At 37.3% G+C, this 20693-nt stretch overlaps 1 pseudogene; it reads right to left on the bottom strand.

Annotated features, from left to right (window-relative positions):
- Window positions 1–9955: 9955 nt before the first annotated feature.
- Window positions 9956–13754, bottom strand: LOC149011197 (uncharacterized; annotated as a pseudogene).
- Window positions 13755–20693: the final 6939 nt, after the last annotated feature.

Below are 20693 nucleotides of genomic sequence, written 5' to 3'. Positions count from 1 at the left end.
CCTAAGAAGGGCCTTTTTGGTAGTGATAAATAAACATACTCATTATTTTGATATATTCAAAATAAAATAGTGAGGATGGAGTTGATCAATAAAACTCATGTATCATGTTTGATTGAAGAAAATACTTACAATGATGCTCATGGAGTAATCATAGGTAATAGGAATTCCAAAAATGTGAACACATTGTTAGAAAGATCAAGTACTGCCCAATAGTATCTCACCATACCCTAATTCTATTAGCACCCATTTTTTGGGTAGGAAATTCATTATTCAAGTGGAGAGACCCAAGCAACAAATCAATTATCTCTAAGCCAGGAAGTGAAGGGTAGCCAAATGGTTGTATCCGCATTCAATTAAGCCTTCCGAGCTAAACTCAATTCCTTGAGATCCTAAAAAAAATATAGCAACATTATACGAATTAATGTCAGCAAGGTCTAGGAAAGCTAGTCCTTGTTGATTCTTGAGAAAATTTCTACGAAATTTACCAATATTGCACGAATTTCAAACTCAAGTAAGAAATTTGAGCATGGACAAAAGTTGATGTCACCACCATGATTATTGTTAGGAAATCATTTCTATCTTCTTCTAAGTAGCCTAAGTCATTCAATGAAAAGTCAAGTATTTTAATTAATGTTTAATCTTTGAAAATGATCTCATAAGGCCCCTGTCCTTTCAAATGGTACCTAACAGAAAATGAGATGTTGTGAATAGGAAGAAGCTCATTTACGACTGCCTTTGAAAAGAATTGGTTATTAGACAAATCCAACCACGGCCCTCTCTCTCTAGGTAAAAAACAATAATGAATGGATGGCCCCTTGGAATAAAAATTAAGTCATTCAAGAATAGTTCCTCAAAATGTGAATGAGGATATGGCAATAAGAAATTGTGGTCTAGATTAGTCACATAAAATTTCAGAGAATATGTTCAATGGAAGTTTACTGTAGCACACTTGTTGCTGAAATGTTTTTCTACACAGTTGTGATGGACCTGATTGACTACTAATTTTGGCATTCAGTTGGAGGTGAAAGACTTTATTTGTGGCATGATATATGGGGAATTTTTCAGTCACAAACCATTCAATTTAGATTTTTATTTTTCATGTTGCCTACTTAAATTGGGCCAAAACTCTTGTTTGTCCACTTAAGTGGCAAAAATTGCATGCAGCCTACACTGGCCATTTTGAGGAATTACAAGTTATTCATTGTTACTTTTCTGTTAACTTTGAAATTGAAATGACCATTTTGTCCATGGGGTGAAGGAAAATATAAGTTTTTATTTTATTTTATTTTACAAAAGCCTTCTCACTTAATTTTCTAAATTTACAAAAAAAAACTCCATGGGTTCACCAATTCACCTGAATTTGTATTCCATGTGATGTCTTCCCCTTCGCCCGCAAAGAGGGGTTTTTGGTTGCTCTTGCTTTTATTTTACGATTGAAGATGAGGTTCCAAATCTGAAGGGGAAAACACCGGTACAGCTTGAGAAGAAAGTGACTTTGATGTGTTAAAATGGGTGCCTAATAGATCAAAAAAAATTCTGGCTATTGCTCTTCACTTTCTTTTTCTCTTTTCTTTCCAAATCTGAAGGGGGAAAATTCTCTCTATTGCTATAGATTAAGAGGAACCATTTCCTCTTTTGTTGTAGAGACCAAATGGGAGTTGTTATTGCCGAAGATGTGACTCAGTTTATAAAAGAGAAGCCACCTTAGGAAGGTGCTGATCTGCTTTAAGCAACAGGATGAACCAGTAATGGTGGAAAGACTACTTGGTCAGTTTTATACAACATTGAGGAAGGCTCTGGTGGCTGATCGTGGTCACCCTCATCGTTTTTGCATTGTTGCCTGTAAATGGGGTAGAAAGAATGTTGGATGTGATGAACCAATTTCTGGTTAGAAGAACTCAAAACCCTCATCATTGCGTGAATTCATTGCGAGAGACAAGGAAGAACTCAAAACCCTAATCGTCTTTGCATCATTGTGCGAAAATAGGGGAGAAACAGAATGTTGGTGTGACAACCAATTTCAGGTATTTTGATCCTCTGCATTCTTTGAGGTTCTAGTTACTGATTTACTTATCAATTTCAGTTTTAGGGTGTTTTCAATTTAGTGTTTGCTCTAGATCTTTTCCAATAGGAGGAGGGGTGGTGGGTATTTTCCCAACAGAGGATGGGGGTGGGTATTGTCACATCCACTCAGTCGGTATCCAACCGAATTCTCGAGGGAGTAATCCACAGTCGCAAGATTAGTTTCACATTAAATCAGACACCACTCCACATAATAACATAATCATAAGCAAATATCAATAAAAGAATCAAACATTTAAATTATATTAAGTATCAAGAATAACCAAAAGATCACAAACAATGTAGAAGCGAAATCAAAACTGGCATATAACATCTATCCAAAAGGGAAAGTGAAACTGGAAAGAAAAGAAATCAAATCTCCTAAGGTTTACATCAAGTAAGTGTCCTTAATTAAATGGTAAATATGAAACTCAAAAGTCTTGGTTTCTCAAATAATCTTTGTCTTTCTTAGCGTAGGATTAATCTCTATATGCACAGTCAAGACATGCACACGTGTCATCGTGCATGTCATTACTCTAGTAATATGGTATGTCGTAAACATTGGTCGCTAGCTTCTCAGGATCTTGAAACGTAGAGGCATCTTTATCTGCAACAAATTCTATGTAATAACCCCCATTATTCTAACTTGAAACCCTAGTCGGAAGAAGTTGTGGGCCATCTGAATTGAAGTCCATGTTTCGGTCCCAAAATCCATGGATTTGGATGAAGTTGGTAAAGAACCTACCTTATTGGGAACAGAAAAAAGATCTAGTCAGAATCCAGATGGATTGGGCACGTGAATATCTAGTGCTAGAAATTCAAATTTGGACGTTGTCTATGAGCAAGGTAGAGCCCTTTACATGTTCGTTAAGGTTGTAGCAGACTAGCAATCAACCATAGAGCAAAAAGCTCGAGTCTTGAAGAGTACTAGGGGATGGTTGCTTAAGGCGGTCAATTGGCCAAGTTGTGGTTGTTGATTGGAAATTTTGGTGAAAAACGCTTGTTTGCCATACAACACCCTAACATCCCTAAAACCTAATTTTGCATTATTTTGATCCTCTAGACTACTTGGGATGATTTCAATGTCGGAAAAAGCGTGGAGAAGACAGAGCTCGATTCATTGTGAATTTCACAGAGATTGGATTGACCATTGGACCCTTGAGAAGGTTAGTTGGACTAATTTTTTATCCTATTAATTCTTCCTTTGTAGCGAGTAGTTTTTCTCTCGAATCTCTATTGGAATTGATTGGAGATGAAGAATTATTATTTCTATTGTTTTCGATTAAATCGCTGAGAGAATAGATCTTATGTCTATTTTAATGGCAATTATTCTTTGAAGGAGATTTTAATTCCGGATCTCTGTTAAGTTTTGTTTTCGTTTCTCATTGATTAAAGAGGCTTTTGTAGTCCTCTAAGAATGTGATTTAGATGTGAGATCATCCCAAAATCTATCGATGATGGATGATCAAAAGTTTGAATTTTGGACTTGAAAATTTGTTAGAAATGTTGGCGGTCACTTGAACCGGTCTATTGATTTGACCAACTACCTTAAGCAACTTGTTGGATTCTAGAGCTTGTTTTGTAGTTGTTTATGCTCAGTTTGAATCCTCAAACCCTAACGTGACTTAATGAATATAATTTAGGGGTTTTCTAGGATCTACTAAAGTAGTTGGTTGTGAGGACTTAGCACGTTTATCCGTATTTTTCGTTGAGTCGAGGTAAGGACAAAATTACATATATAACTGGTTGTTTGATATATTGATCTATTTGTTGTTCTAAGCATGCCAATGACTTTACAGCTTGCTATAATTACTATTATGCTTGTTTACTTATCAATTATGAATGATGCTCATTGTACTTTTATTCTTTTCATGTTGTGGACTGTTGTTGTTTGGTGCGACTATGACCTTGGGAATACCTAGCCCAATATTGTTGGCTTGGGATATTAACGGTTGTGATGGGACACTGTTTATGATGCCCCCATCACTTTTCATAGTTGTTGTCCATCATGATTAGGATGTCTAGATGCATGGTTAGTCTATCCTTACAAGCTACTACCCTTTTAGCAAGGGTATAAAATTGAGTGACTCATGATGACAGTGGCTGGGTCTGTGGGAGTTGAAAAGACGGCTTGGGTGTCATGAAGAGGCACATACCCACTATTATCATGTAATGGTAGGGTTGGACTTATGGATGTCCAAAAGATGGCTTAGGTGTCATGAGGAGATATGAGAGGCATCCGCCTCAACAATATGTGGATTACCATAGGATTAAGGGATGTTGTTCAAAAGACAGTTTTGGTGTCGTGATGATCAACATTCCTAGGTGGAGAAGGATACTTTGGACCAAAATGGCACTAGGCATGAAGAAAGGTATCTAGACCACATGTAGTGTATTACCTTATGACCTTGCATTGGGTTTAGAATCCCCAACATGCACCAGTACTTAGACCAATGATTGTGATGAAAGAGTATAGACCTATGTCCTAGCTATAGTGATGATGTGGACCGTACGCCTTACTTGAGATTCCAAAAGACGGCTTGGGTGTCATGAGGAATCAGAGTGACGAGTCCTACCCGGAGGAGGGTTGGTGCAATCTAAAAGCATGTCTACCTAGATAGAGACTTGCATAGTTACATAGCATTTCACTTATTCATTACTTTAATGCAGTGAGATTAGGGGATATGTATGTGATTGTTGCCTTACTGAATTCATTAGAACTCATTCCTTGTGATTTTCTGGTTTTTCATTCTTAGACGGTTATGCAGGAACAGAAGAAGCCCCGCATCTATGGGAGAACCCCACCTTGAAGAGATATTGGAGTTGCCGGTGGAAAGCTGGTTATGATGAACACAAAACTTCCTATGGATGCATGGGATGCTCTTACAGCACCCATTGACAGGAATAAAGCTCTAGTTGTTCGTCATTAGGATAAAGGGATGAAAGAGGGTTTTATGACTCATTTCATAGAGAAATTTGAAAAAGAATACCCTAAAATGTTGAAAGATAATTGTAAACTATAATCAATTTTTATTTTACTTTTCTTCCACTATTACATTCTTATTTAATTTATGTTGTATTCATTCTTAGGATTTTGGAACATTTAATTCCTTTATTAAATTATTGAACTATCTTTTCTAGCTCATGATTGTGGAATTATATGCTTTATTTATTACCGATATCTTGTAACTAGGATCTTGTGGTTGTGAATCATAGCCACGGGTTGTCGAAGCGAGATCGGACAATTGTCGGGTGGAGTGTAACAATTTAAAACAACAATCCATGAGGGATGAGTTCAAAAGGACTCAACAAGTAATTTTTTTATATATATATATATATATATATATATATATACACACACTAGTTAGAACGTTCACAGCAAATGCACATTTATTTTGATTAAATTTTTTTTGCCCAAACATTTAGATTAGATAGAAAAATGTGGAGTCAATTTTCGTATGGTAAGCATTCTTTAATTCTAATTATTTTTATTTTACAAATAGAAATTTAAAGATTCAGAAGAAAAAGAGAAGAGAGAGATAATGGAGAAATTATTTTTTTTGAGTGTTAGCATAACTTAATTATATATACCATGTGAAAATGAAGTTTCTTTTGGCTTTTAGAGATCGACTTGTTTGTCTTAAGGAGAACATTGTACAATTTCTTTTATAAGTAAATTAAGATTAATTTCACTAAATTTTGTTTGAGAAATGTATTTATTTTTTCCCCCCATTTTCACATAACCTTCATCAAATAGGCATTCATAATGCAATATGCCACTATATTTATACTGGAAATTATTGAAGAATATCTGTAATTTTTTATCCTCAAGTGAGTCCACTTGCCATATCTAGTAGACAAGCATTGTACAATAACCCATATTAGCTAGCCTTCTATAGGTTGGGTCTCACTGAGATGCATAAATGAGAGAACTGACGGATACCCAAAAGAATGCCTAACAGGTGCACAACCTGTTGAACCAATTCAAAGAAACAATTGGACATTTTATAAAGGTTGATATTCTTTTTTTCTGAAGGAAAAAGATAAATATGTCAAATAAGAAATAAATAATGAGACAACATGTCCCACAATTTAGTGATTTTATCTTTGGATTCTGATGAATTTCAATCGATATAATTTGTTACGGAGCCATTCTAGCTCCGAAATAAAAAGACGAAACTTGAGTTTCCTTAACTCTGTAGAGTGAAATGAGGTTTCTAACCTTTGTGTTGGTAGGCTAGTTTTGTAAGTTTATAGAGGAAAGCAACATATAATTACATGAAACAGAGGACTGAAATGCATCATCGTCACTTCAACATATCAATGCATAAAACAGAGGAATGAAATGCATCATAAGTTCTTCACTTATTGATTTGATTTCTAGTGTGATTTGCACTTGAAATGAGAAGAGTTGCATAGCAACAATCATATCTTCCACTCTCATAGGATTGAGCCATAAGCTGGTCGAACTAAACAACTGTGAACAATAATGGTAGGGTTCCCCTGGTGAGAGAAGTATGTAATATTGATTGAATGTGATTAATCAGCCCCAAGATACAACTACTGAGAACAAGTTTGTCGAGTTAAATAACTATGAGCAAATCATGCGCTTGAGCACCAAAACCACATGAAATATAGCAACAAAGTGCATGTAGTGGATGCAAACAGAGCTACAAAGCAATAATTCAAAATGTACCAGACAATAGTAAACTTGAGAAAGATAATCAATATCGAACATTGAACATATAGGTAGGCTACAACACAATCATAAAAGAGAACAAATAGAGATATAAAGACTTACTACAGACTTTGTTGCTAGATTTTCATTTGTCTCAATCAAATGGAAAGAGATAGAAAAATATAAAAATCAGTTAAAGCAAATCGAAATATTCATATACAGTTAATAACCAAAGTAGGGTTTCTATGAAGATTGAAGACAACTGGAGACCTCATTCTCCCATCAAACTCTCCACCTTAACTGAAGAATAAAATGTCACCCAAAAAAAAGAACCTGCTTCACAAAAAACCTTAGTGTCGTTTACCCAATCAAGGTTGATGGGAAAAAGCTTACCAAAAAAATCTTACTTCACCGTCCATGAAGTGATGAGCTTAGCTCAGTGCAACTCTTCATATATAAGGTGCTTGCTATTAATAGCATGAGAAAAAAACAAGTAGATGAGATTAGGTATCATTTGGGAATCGACCATGCATCAAATGAGGCAAACACACGCACGGACCGGGGGCGATAGGATAGGCCGGGCTTCAACCAAGAATGTTCGATTTCGAGCCTCTCTCAAAATCCACTCACTTGAGGGTCTTCAGGATTTTAATGGGACACTAGTATTGTCCCAAAAACACCTTTCAATCACTCCAATTAGTCCGAAAGTAAAAAGGCCCAATTTGGCTTTCAGAAAGTCGCCTGCAGGCATCTTACGGAGGTTCAATTGGTTTCAAATGGGTGAAATGGGACTAACAAACACTCAATAAGGGCTAGGAGATATAAAGAAAACTTCAACAAGCATTCAATACAACACAACTTCCACAACTACCACCATTATTGCAATTCCTCATCATGAATACTCCAAGAGAGAGGATGCAAAGAGGGTTTTTGAGTCCTCTTACCTCAACACGAATTCTCCTTGCGACTCATTCTTCAGCACCACCAAAGGAGCAAAGATTCTTCAAAACTCCAAGCTCTCCTTCTCTCCCACGTTCTTAGCCTCCCTCTAGCATAGCCTCCCTCTAGCATAAACAAATCATTTACGAGGTGAGAGAACCATAAAGTACGGCTTTAAGAGCAACATTTTGAACATACCCCGATCCAAGTAAGGGGCGTGTCGATCAAATCATGCAACTGGCCCTCTATATCCTTCATGCGAAGGCCAATTTCTAAGGGGTTCGAAGGGTAGAAACCTCTAAACATTACCCAATCAATGGTATAATTTACCATGGCATTTGAGTCCCCTAGCATTGATTTTCATGCATGGGAAAGTCCCCTTTTATGCCTTTTGCACTCGACTTTTTCACTCTAACTCAACTAGGGTGGCCGGATCTTCTTCTTGCTCATCCAACTCCAGAGGTTCGATTTCCAAACTCCCCAGCTCAACTCTGAATGGTCCACAGTTGCCTTATACTCGTACTCCAGGTTTGCAGACTTGAAACGATGGGTTACAGTCTGGCTCTCTTATTTGGAAATGGAATAAGTGGTTCTATAAAATTTCTAAAGGAGAAAGTAATTTGTAATGCTGTTTTGGGAAGCTATATTTATTTGCCTTTGACCTTGGGCTTACGTCTGTACCTAAAATTTTCTGTACCACCTAATTTCTCTAACCATTTTCCCTCTACCTCTACTGGGGAATTTCTCAATCACGATTGCTAGAATATTCCATCTTTGGTTATGAATATCCTCCCCCCTAATTTTGTTTCTACTATCATTGAAATTAAGGTGTCATTGAGAGGAGATTCTTGGTTGTTTACTCCTTTAAAATCAAGTGCTCTTTCAATCAAAGTTGCTTATCTGTCTATTCACAGTCTACCATCTCCAACCCCTCCTAAGCTTAAAAATTGGTGGAAGATTTTATGGCATTTGAATATTTTGCCCCATTATAAAAATAAATAAATAAAATTAAAAAAATTTGGAGATTACTAAACAATAATCTTTATTTGAAAGACGTGATGACATCTAATTGCTTGCCCCCCCCCCCCGGGTGCTTTATGTGGGTTAGAAAAAAAAAACTGACATGCACCTCCTCTTTTGGTGCTCATGGATGTCCCACATTTGGAAACAAGGAACTTTGGGGATAGATTTTTGTTCCTATGTTGCTCTGAACCGAATGGAGGTTTTCGTGAACTTATTTTTATCCCTTCAACAAGACCCAAGTTTGAGATCTTGGGTTTTCTTTGTCCTTATCATCTCTTTTTATTATATTTGGGATAGTTGTAACAAGTTAGCTTTTCAACATAAATCTACTGACCCTAGGGAAGCCAATAAAACAGTAAAGTACTGGCAAACTTGTTTGAAGTTATATGAGATAGGGAATTTTAATTGATGCTCCTTTGGGAACACTTTCTTTCACCACATCTACATTAATAAATCTTAGCTGGCCACAGATGATAACCAATGTCTTTGGATTGAAATCCAGAATTATATTTACAGCAAGTAAAGGAATGGAAATGGGCTTTTTGCATGGTGAATGAAGGAGCTAGTGTTTTGCTAAAGGCGGGAAAGTGGTTCTTCTTCGGAACAAGATGCATGCGGCGATGGATGCTCTTATTGTAGTGGATGAATTGGAAGTGTTTGAGTAGATCTCTTTAGTCAAGCTCATCACTAACTGTAGGACTTTATGCGAGGCTTTACCTTGTCCTATTAAGCATGTGACCTTCTTCCCTCTCTTTTTGGGTTTGTAAACAAGGGTCTATGCGGGGTTTACTTAATTATGCTATGAACAATGGGGTGTAATTTGGCAAGAAAAAATTTACATAAAATGAATTAACCAAAAAACAAACAAAAAAGAGATGGGATATGAAATACCTGAGATTTGGATGAAGAAGACATCAAGGAGTCTCTTTATTCTCTCAAATAAATTGATAGAAAATCGTTTCTTTCCAAAGTGAAATGAAGAGCCACGCTTCACATAATCCAAGTTGACTTGCAATAAGAGGGAGCTTACTCGAGATAGATAAGGGAACATAGTAGATCACTTTCTGTTGGGGTAGCACAAACTACTCCCCCTAAGCTTCTTCACAAAAAAATTGGTGTGGTACTCACATCTGAATAATAATAATAAATAAATTTTAAAGTGGCCTTGGTGGGTCCCACATCAACCCCACCCAATTTTGTGGTAAGGAAGCATCAAAGGATGTGATCTAAACTCGGGAAAGTTAAGCTAGGAGCTCGAGTGAATCAATTTGAAACACGTTAGTAAACATCACCCTTCATGGAAGGAATTGGAATTTATAAGACAAAAAATGATGATTCTTAACGTAATATACTGGCACAGTGTATTGTAGTGCAAGTTTAGGTGTCGGTGTCTTTGAAAAATTTCCATAGAAAATATAAAACATAGATACATTTGAAGAGGGCTCAAAATCTTACTCAACCCAAAGATGACTACACGACAAACATCAATTAAACATAATAAAAGAACAAAATTGCAAAAGCAAATACAAGAAATTTCATTGTGGAAATGGATTCACTTTCCTCTATTATGGTGTTTGGTTTTCCTTGATCATTTGCTTTGGTTGGACACCACAAGCCTAGAAATGAACTTAGAACATCTATTTTTTCCCCACGGTAGCTCTCGTTCAACAACCAATCCAATTATAACACCAGAGCAATATCCTGCCAACGCAAACCTCCAATCGAGTAAACATGTTTCATCATCATCATCATCATCTCCTTTTTGGAAAATTGATGTGGGAGGTAAAACTCCGCACTTCTCTGTCAAAGGAAAACCACATAATCCTGCATTTCCCTCGTAGGAAGCATTTGAAAAAGTGTTGAATTGGCTCCCTTGTGGAATAATTCCTGTTAAGTCATTGTAAGATAGATTCAAGACTGCAAGGAACGTCAAACTTGCTAATTGCACCGGGATTTCTCCAAAGAGTATGTTTCTTGAAAGATCAAGTGACTCAAGTCCCCTTAGTTTTCCCATCGAAGATGGAATATGACCTGTTAGGCTATTTCCAGACAAGTTGAGCACTTTCAATGCTTTTAAATTTCCCAATGCATCGGGAATCTTTCCTACAAAGAAGTTGTTGGATAGATCAATGGTGGTGAAGGTGGTTAAAATTTTCTGCATTTCCAAGTATATTCCCTTCTCAATAATTACAATTGTGTCTTGATAGTATGCAGAAGTATTTTGACTATTGTAGTACAAGTCAGATGTATCCTCGTCAAACATCATAGCTTTCCAGTGGGAAATGTATTGCAATGGTAAATCTCCACTAAAATTATTAAAAGAGAGATCAACAACATGTAGGCTTGGGAAGGGACGAGAATGAGGTTGGATGGGTTGAGCAATCGGACCAGCAAATCTGTTAGACCTCAAAACAAGAACCTGCAACTCAACAAGATTTTCCAACCAATGAGGAAAGGTACCATTCAACTGGTTGTTTGAAATATCCAATAAGGTGAGTAACTTGCAGTTGCCTAGTGATCTTGGAATTCCTCCTTGAAAATTGTTTTTGTTGAGTTTGAGGGTATGCAGATTGCACTCAACTTTGAATAAATCAGGAATGGGTCCTTGTAATTTGTTTTCTTCCAAATTTAGCACCCCTATATTGCCTTTGCCGAGGCAAGTTGGAATCTTTGCTGTTCAATTTGTTCTTGGACAAATCCAAGATATCAAAATTTCTCACTTTGCAGATTGATAAAGGGATTTTTCCAGTTAATTTGTTGTTTGAAATTGAAAAGAGATAGGCAGTTTTAGAGAGAAGGGAAGTGAGACTCCCTAAGATATGGGAAACAACCTCAGTATCATACTCATCAAATGTTTGGGAAGAGCATGGTGTAGATAATTGACATTCTTGTATCATGTTTGAGTGAAGATCAAGTACTTCTAACATGTTGAAGGAGTGATTAGGTAATGGCAATTCCGGACACGTGATCACGTTGTTAGAAAGGTTCAAATATCTCAAATTCTTTTTCCATATCCATTTGGGTATCTTACCACCAAGTCTATTACCACCAATATCTAGAGCATTCAATTCCTTGAAATCCTTAAGGAAGTCTGGAAATTTTATAATTCTATTGTCGAAAGGCTCGAGACTATGTGATTGATTTTGATTCTTGAGGAAATTTCTTGGGAATTCACTGATGTTGCAAGATTCCAAACTCAAGTAAAAAATCTGAGCACTAACAAAATTGATGTCACCACTATGATTATTGTTGGGGAGATCATCATAGGAAATATTTCTATCTTCTCCCAAGTAGCTAAAGTCATTGAGTGAAAGGTCAAGGTCTGTAATTGTACCTTTGATCTTTGAAATTGATCTCATCAGGTCTTCTCCTTTCAAATGGTTGCCTCTCAGACTAACTTGTGAGAAAGAAGAGGATATGTTGTTGAATAGGAGGAGGCTCATTTATGACTCCGTCGAATTGGTTATTGGACAAGTCCAATAAATGTATTGACGGGAGAAAAAACAATGAAGAATGGATGGGCCCTTGGAGTAAGTTGTTGCCCAACAATAGTGCTTCAAGATTGGGAAACCTACCCTTGAAAAAGTAATCAGGAATTTGACCACTCAAACTATTGTGTGAAAGACTCAAACTTGTAAGCTGGGTAAGATTTGAAATAAAAGGAGGGACTGGTCCATATAAGTTACAATCATCGACAAATAATTCCTCCAAAAACAAGAGGTTCCCAATTGAACTCGGTAGAATTCCTTGGAATTTTGTCTGGCTAATGGACAAATATTGAAGAGAGGTGTTCATTTGAGAGAATTTTGGCAACTGAACCAAGAGGAGAGGGTTATAAGATAAGTCTATGTAACTCAACTTAGGTTGAAGAAAAACACTGCTTGGGAAATCTCCGTGGAATCCACAACTCCTAAGGCTAAGGACAGTGAGAGAAGTGAGATTCATCAAAGAACTTGGTATTGTGGAAGTGAGATTCTTGTTGAAATCAAGGTATAGCTCTGTCAAAGAGCGAAAGCTCGAGATCGATGCATCCATGGGACCTGTAAGTGAACACTCTATCAATGACAACACGTGAAGATTAGGGAGTGCAGATGATAAGTGATGACACCAATCCCTATTTATTTGAGACAACAAATTCACCCCATCAAGACGGAGTTGTCTTAACATGGTTGAGGTTTGGACGAATGCTCTCAAATTAGGGATTCCAAGTTGAAATGATCTCAAGCTGTAAGAGAGGTCAAGAGAAACCAACTTGGTAAGGTTGGAGATTTCAGATGGGATTTGGCCCTGAAAGTTATTCCAAGAAAGATCAAGAGAAACCAACTTGGTGAGATTTGAGATTTGAGATGGGATTTGACCATCAAAGTAGTTCTCAGAAAGATCAAGAGAAACCAACTTGGTGAGGTTTGAGATTTCAGATGGGATTTACCGAAAGTTATTCCCATAAAGATCAAGAGAAACCAACTCGGTAAGGTTTGAGATTTCATATGGGATTTGGCCCTGAAAGTAATTCCAAGAAAGATCAAGAGAAACCAATTGTATAAGTTGAGACATATTTTTTGGGAATTGTCCTGAAAAAGAGTTACCTGAGAGGTTGAGATGCAATAATCCAGAGAGTCTTTCAAAGCCCGATGGTGCAAAGTGATCAAATGTGTTCCATGAGATGTCGAGCATTTGAAGGTGAAGAAGATTGAAGAGGGTGCTATTGGAATGGATGGAACCATTGAGCGACGAATTGAAGAGAGCAAGGCCAACTACATGACCAGTAGTGCTATCGCAAGAGATGCCTTCCCAGAAGCAGCAATCAGTATTCGGCTTCCACGAGTTGAGAGATGTGGAATAGTTTATAGAGACATGGTAGTGCTTTTGCTTAAATTGCAGCAAAGCAGAGTGCTCATCATGAAGACATAAATAAGAAGTAGGAGAAGGGGAAGAAAGGAAACAAGGCTGAAACAGAACTAGTAAGAAAAGAAGGAATTGCCAAGACATATTTCCTTTCTATTTCTTCAAAGGAACTAATTAAAAAAGGTTTGGGTTTTGTAAATGTTGGACGATTGATGCATGAAGGAGTTCTTGCCACTTATTTATAGATAACAAGAATCCTAATAGAAACGTTTTGTATGAGCGTTGATAGAGTATTTTGCAAACACAGCAATCAATTGATTCGTCTATTTTCCTTGAAGATGTCCCATGATGGTGAGTGCCCAACGGATTTTATAGGGATGAAGCCTCAGAAGATTCTTTAAGAAAACAAGGTAACAACAACACATTATTGACTAGAGTGACTAAAGACTTGAAATGTTTTATGATTTTTTCCACAAATGAATGCCATCTCAACTGGAGTCTGGAGCCTGGAGCCCAACACTCTACTGTGTAAAAGTCTTCATATAGTTTGGATTCTTTGGAAGATGTATTGTCTCTACCCCCCGGTCAGTTGGAGCTTTGAAATTTCTTTTAAAATTTCGTTCAGTTCAATTGGGTTGAACCAAATAATGTTCTTGTGGGAACAAATAAGACAAAAGGTGGGGAGGCTAATAATGGAAGAAAGAGATTAAAAAGGAAAAGAATTGTGAGTGACGAGCCATCTACGCAAATGCTTTTAAAGTCTCCTCATACCAAGTCATTATAATGAGTTTGGAAGATGCATCTTTTAGTTGGTTAGAGTTTTCAAATTTAATATTTCCACACACAGTGGAATTGTGATAGTCTTTTCGCATGAAAATTTTGTGTTTCGTCCTTTTAGAGTGGTTACACCGGAGTTACTTTTCTTTGGTCGGATGAGGTCATACACTTCCCCAGTCTACTACTATTTTTGCACTATACTTTTATGGTGGATGTCAAAGAATCTAAGGAGTAAAAAACATAAAACAATTTCTTAAAAAACAAAATTAACAATTCCCGTGCACGCATCTCGAAAATCTGATCAATATATCAAATATAAAAGTTCCATGTCCTCAAGAAGTTGCATTAGCCACCTTATTCACCGTAAATCATTAATTAAGTTAGGACTAAAACTACAATAAGGTTGGGAAATTGCTTAACCCTAACCCTGACCAACATTGACCCAGGGTTTGCCATTATCATCCTAACCCACCCTTCAGGGGTTGAAAAAAACCAACTCAAACCCTATTTGGGCATATGGTGCCGGGCCAGGACAACTACAGATTGTCAAGGTCAAATTTACACCCTAGCTTATGTGTGGATATAGGAAGGATGACGTAGAAGTGGCTATGGTTCAACTTAACATTTCTATCCATTTCCCATGAAGAGTCCATGAAGGTGACTACATGATGGATCTTTTGGGGTGAACTAAAAAAAATCTTTGGGAAAACAAGGCATCCTCTTATTATTGAATAGAGTGACAGATCATTTGACTTAAAGGTCATAGCGTTTTTTTCACGAATCAATGTCATCTCAAATGGAGCTTGATAGCTTTGCTGTACAAAAATCTTTATGACGAAGTTTGGAAGTTGGGGCTCACCTTGTCATTTGACGCCTTCAAATTTCTATCACCATTACCCACAGCTGCCCAAATTGTCCGAACTCCACTGGCTGGTGACTTCAGTCATGACTACCATTTTCGTTCTAGAATTGGAGATTTGGATTATAGGGGAATGGATGGATAAAAGTAAGAGTGACATAGAAATAAAATGTGGAAGAGTATCTGAAATGGGTGTTTTTGTAAGAACAAGGCCAATTAGGGATAAGGATAGGGTCAAACCATCCCTTCTCGACCCGTCAGGATTTAGGTTCAGGAACATGAATCATAGGCCTTAAATTATGATTAAGGTGGAAATAGACTTATCTATGTACACTTACGGCTGGGATTGGGTTTAAAAATGCCTAGGGCAGCCCGGCCCGGTTGCAACTCCAGTCCAGGTCATTTACATGTCAAATTTAGAATTCGTTATCCTACGAAAGTCAATTTCGTAGAAAAACCCAAGTGGAAAGCGTGTTATATGAACATGGCAGAGCCTTTTCATATCACAGAAGCTTCAATTTATGGATTCATTTTCCATGGAGATGCCCCATGATAGTGATTACGCGATGGATCTTGAGGCCAAGAAGAATCTTGAAGAAAGGAAAGCATCCGATATCTACTGACCTGAGTGACGGGTCATCTGGGTTAGGACTAAAGACAATTTTTTTTTCCAAGCATATCTGTAGCCATATGCATCTACCCCAAAAAAAATCTGTAGCCATATGCATGGCAATCAAAATATTGTTATAAGCATATTATATTATAGGAGTGAGGTATATCTAGAGTAATGCTTCTGGGATTTCATGTATACCCATATTATAAATTATTTCCATTTTCTAAATCTATGGGGTAGTCATACGATAAAATTGAACTGTATAACGTGAATCCATTATCATAATTAAATAAAATAGTATGTAAATACAGGATATATGAAATCGACTTGATTTATAGAGATGAGTTCAAGAAGAGAAGTAGATGAAGATGGAATACTGAAGTCTGACTCATGTCTAGGAAGAACGGAGATTTTTCCTGAATGTAAAATGTGGAAAGGGTATGAGAAATAAGAAATTAATTATGATCAAGATTAGTCACATTCAGTCATGAATAAATTTCAAATACATATTCAATGGAGGTCTATTTCAGAGAAGAATCTTATTAGTGGAAACGTATTGCATTGCATGGGTTTCAATTACTGGGGCTATTTTCCACGAAGAGGTCCCCATGAAGGAGAAGAAAAGAAAAAAAAACATAATAGCATGCAATTGGGCCCCACTATTTTCTTTAAACCTTGATATTGTAACGGCTCAAGTTCTTGGGCCTTATTACCCTCCAAACAGATGCCATCCATGCCTTCTGAGTTGTTGGTTATAATCAAACAAAACCGGGCCCAATTGAACTAGCCATTGGACTCCCAATATGATGAGGTCCACTCCAACTAAAGGTAAAACAAAAGCACTGACCGCTGTAGTATATTGTTGAATTTGCAGTTCGGGATTCTCATTCTCACTGCAAGCGAGACCCACTACCAACCATAACAAAAATATGCTAGTGCCTTCGGTTGCAATAGAGGTGTGTTAGGTGTTGGTAGTAAAGGTGGTCTCATAGAGAGCGGAGGTGCACGCATCAACGGCTGCCGACTGTCAGAAATTTTAACCTCTTGCAAATAAGCCAAACCGACAGCTTGTGACATGTCGCAAGGGCAAAATGCCATAACTTTGCAGCGGATGTCCGAGTGCAGTCCAGAAACAAAACAACTGACTAAAAACGACGTAGTAATTCCTGTTGTTTGATTAGCTAAGGCCTCAAACTGACTATGATAATCCGCAACTATTGAAGTTTGCACCAATTTAGACAATGAAGCTTGAGAATCATCATAATCAGAAGGACCAAAACATGTTTCTAAGGCTCGAATAAAATCCAAGAGGTAAATAATTTCGCCTCAATATTGCCATTGAAACTATTGTAGAGCAATTCCATCCATATGAAACAAAACAATTAACAATCGTTGATCATCTGGTGTTCCATGGAAGTCAAAAAAACCTCCCCACTTTAAAAATCTAGCCTAGGATCTGTTCTAGCGAAGCGAAGAAATTCTAAACAAATTGTGCGAGTCTCGATCGTATTTGATGTAGTTGGCAATTGTGGTGACATAGTAGAACTACCAGCGCGATCTCGTGACTTCGAGGGCATAGAATTCAACCTCAAGATCTGCTCTAACCGGTCATCCAACGGCGTCAATTGTGTCACTACCTCTGTTAGAGTTGGCATTGTTCGTCCAAGGCCGAGCACTGGTCTGTCAATGAGATCTGTATCAAATCGAGATGATCACTATGCGCCACTATAGTTGTGCTCAAAGTTTTAACAGTTTCACCAACATGCCTGAACCGAGTTCCTTCTGCCATGGCAGGTTGGACCAATGATAGAGGCTAGAGGGGAAAAAAAAGAATCCAGAAGATAGGGGATTTCAAATATAGAAGAACAAGCTACTCAGAGAAGAGGATTTGGATGAACTTTCTTTTCTATTCTTTATTTCTTTGTGTATAGCTATTTATAGCTAAAGTAAGTTGCTAGAAACAACTAAGACTCCAATCACTAATTGACACGTGGAACCGCATACACCCATTGAACAAACTTACAACTAACATCCCATTACACTTTCTAATCCTTCAAAAGCACAAGTAGGCGAAATACCCTAGAAGTTCATTGCACCACTTCCTCGGTTTGTGAGTCATCTTGCACATAACATTTCTCCTCTTTCTTTTGAGCCCAAATTGGCTGCCCTCTCAGTGAATTTGAAGTTTTGGAATCGAACTTGTTTTGGTAAAATTAAGAACCTCAATTCCCAGCTATTTGCTCTTGCTTATATACTTGAGTTTTTTGCCAACTTTTATGAAGGATGCAACCAAATTAATTGGATTTTTTTTTATGCTGAAGAGTGTTTCTAGTTCCAAAAATCTTGGTCGAACTTTGTTTCGGATGGTGATCGTAATACTAAATTTTATCACTCCTTTGTTCGTCTTACATTGCAGAGAAGACAGATTGCAGATCTTTGGTTGTACTATGAAGGTAGGCTCCTCGCTATTCCTATGCTTATTGCAGCTGAATTTGCAAGTTCTTTAAATCATTATTTTCGCCCTCTTTTTTTGTGGATTCTCTTTTTAGCCATTGCATCTCTTCTGCCGATGCTGACCCTTTATTTTCTAGGCTCTCTTTGCTTGAAATACAAAATGTTGTTTCTCCATTGGAGCCTTCTTTGAGAAAGATATTTCTGCTCTTGTTTGGAGTTTCTTCGATTCCTCAACTCTTCCTCCCTTTCTTAACCACATTCTCTTGACCTTAATTCTCAAAACCCCTAATCCTAAAATTGTGGTGGACTGTCAGTCTTTTAAGTATTTGTAATGTTTCATACAAGGTGGTGGTAGAAATCCTAGCTAGGACTTAGTCTCAAACCTTTTCTTTCTTCTTTTATTTCGCCTCTTCAAAGCGTGTTTGTTTCAGGCAAATTAATTCATGATAATGTGTGATTCCCCATGAAGTGTTTAACTTCCTTAGAAAGAAGAAATTTGGGGAAATTGGGTTTGTCGCCCTTAAACTTGACCTTTCAAAGGCCTATCATAGGGTTGAACGGGGGCTTTTAAACCATGTTTTTCACCTTCTTGGCTTCCCTCCCAAATGGTGTGCTTTGGTTTAAAACCTTAGCCTGTATCTTTTTTCTTCTTGCTATGAAAGTGTTATCATGAACTTTAGGGGTGCATAGGGATCTTAATGCCTTTAAGGGAATTCGCATTGCTAGAGGAGCTTTGAAAATTCGCATTGCATTCATTTTCTGCCGTGCCTCTCTGGAGGATCTTTACTACCTAGGCTGTTCTTGAAATGTTTTCTAGTCTCTCGGGTCAAGAAATCAACTTTGAAAAAAGCGGGTTGTTCTTTAGTTCTAATGTTGCTGAGGATACTAGGAAGGCTTTAAGTGATAACATTGGAAGTGTCCTCTCCACTCAAGGTTGTAAGTACTTAGGTACATCTTTAATCTCTTCTAGATCCCTTTTAAAGATTTCAAATTCTTAGTTGATAAAGTAAATTCTAAACTTAAGTTGTGGAAAGCAAATTCTCTAAGCTATGCTGGCCGTAGGATTCTAGTATCTTCAGTTCTCTCTTCTATTCCCACTTCTATATGTCTTATCTTCGCTATTCTGAAATCATGTGCCATGAACTTGATTCCTTTTGTTCGAAATTTTGGAATGAAATATCTCCAAGCCTTTGAATTCTATTAGGATTTGTTGGGAAAAAAATCCTGCAATCCTATGCACCAAGGGGGGTTGGGATTTCGAAGGAATGAGGACCATTACAAAGACTTGTTATTGAAGCTCTCTTGGAGACTTTTAACTCAGCCTACTTCTATGTGGGCCAGAATCCTCAAATCGAAGTATTTCCCTAAGTCCTCCCTTTTTTATCCAAAGATTTCTAAGAAGTCTGGCTCTCGCATTTGGAATGGAATCAGAGGTTCTATAAAATTATTAAAGGAGAAAGTAATCTATAATATTGGTTTGGGAAGCTATACTTCTTTGCCTTTGACATTTGGCTTACGTCTATACCCGGAATTTTCTCATCCAGCTAATTTCTCTAACCATTTTCCCTCTACCTCTCGCTAGAGAATTTCTCAATCATGATTCTTGAATATTCCATCCTCAGTTATGAGTATCCCCCCCCCCCCCCTCATTTTTTTTGTGCTATCACTGAAATTACGGTGTCATTAAGAAGAGATTCTTGGTTGTTTACTCCTTCAAATCGAGGGCTCTTTCAACCAAAGTTGATTATCTATCTATTTTTGTAGTCTACCATCTCCAACCCCTACTAAGCTTAAAAAGTAGTGAAGTTTTTATGGCATTTGAATATTCTGCCGGTTATATAATAAAAAATTCTAGAGGTTATGAGACAATTGTCTTTATTTGAAAGATGAGATGACCTGTTGGTCTAATTGCTACCCCCCCACCCTTTTTTTTTCTCTTGTGCTTTATGTGGGTTAGAATCAGAAACTGACATGCACCTCTTCTTTTCGTGCTCTTGGACGTCCCACATTTGGAAAGGAGGACCTTTGGGGATAGATTTCTGTTCCTATGTTGCTCCGAACCGAATAGAGGTTTGCCTTACCTTATTTTATCCCTTCAACATGACCCAAGTTTGAGATCTTGGGTTTTCTCTATCCTTATCATCTCTTGTTATTATATTTGGGATAGTTGTAACAAGCTGGCTTTTCAACATAAATCTGTTGACCCTAGGGAAGCCATTGAAATAGTAAACTACTGGCTATCTTGTTTGAAGTTATTTGAGACAGGGAATTTTAAATGGTGCTCCGTTGGAAATGCTTTCTTTCACCACATCTCAATTAATAAGTTTAAGCTTTCCTATAGATGATAACCAATGTCTTTGGATTGCAGGGTTATTCCTACTTCAAATAATGGAATGGAAATGGGCTTTTTGTGTGATGAATGAAGGAGCTTGTTATGAAGCATG

The sequence above is a fragment of the Hakea prostrata genome, chromosome 7, assembly GCF_041222555.1.
Source record: "Hakea prostrata isolate BN-2017 chromosome 7, UWA_Hpros_2, whole genome shotgun sequence".
Taxonomy (NCBI): Eukaryota; Viridiplantae; Streptophyta; class Magnoliopsida; order Proteales; family Proteaceae; genus Hakea; species Hakea prostrata.
Note: the sequence above shows the minus strand (reverse complement) of the source record. Positions and strands in the feature narration are given on the sequence as shown.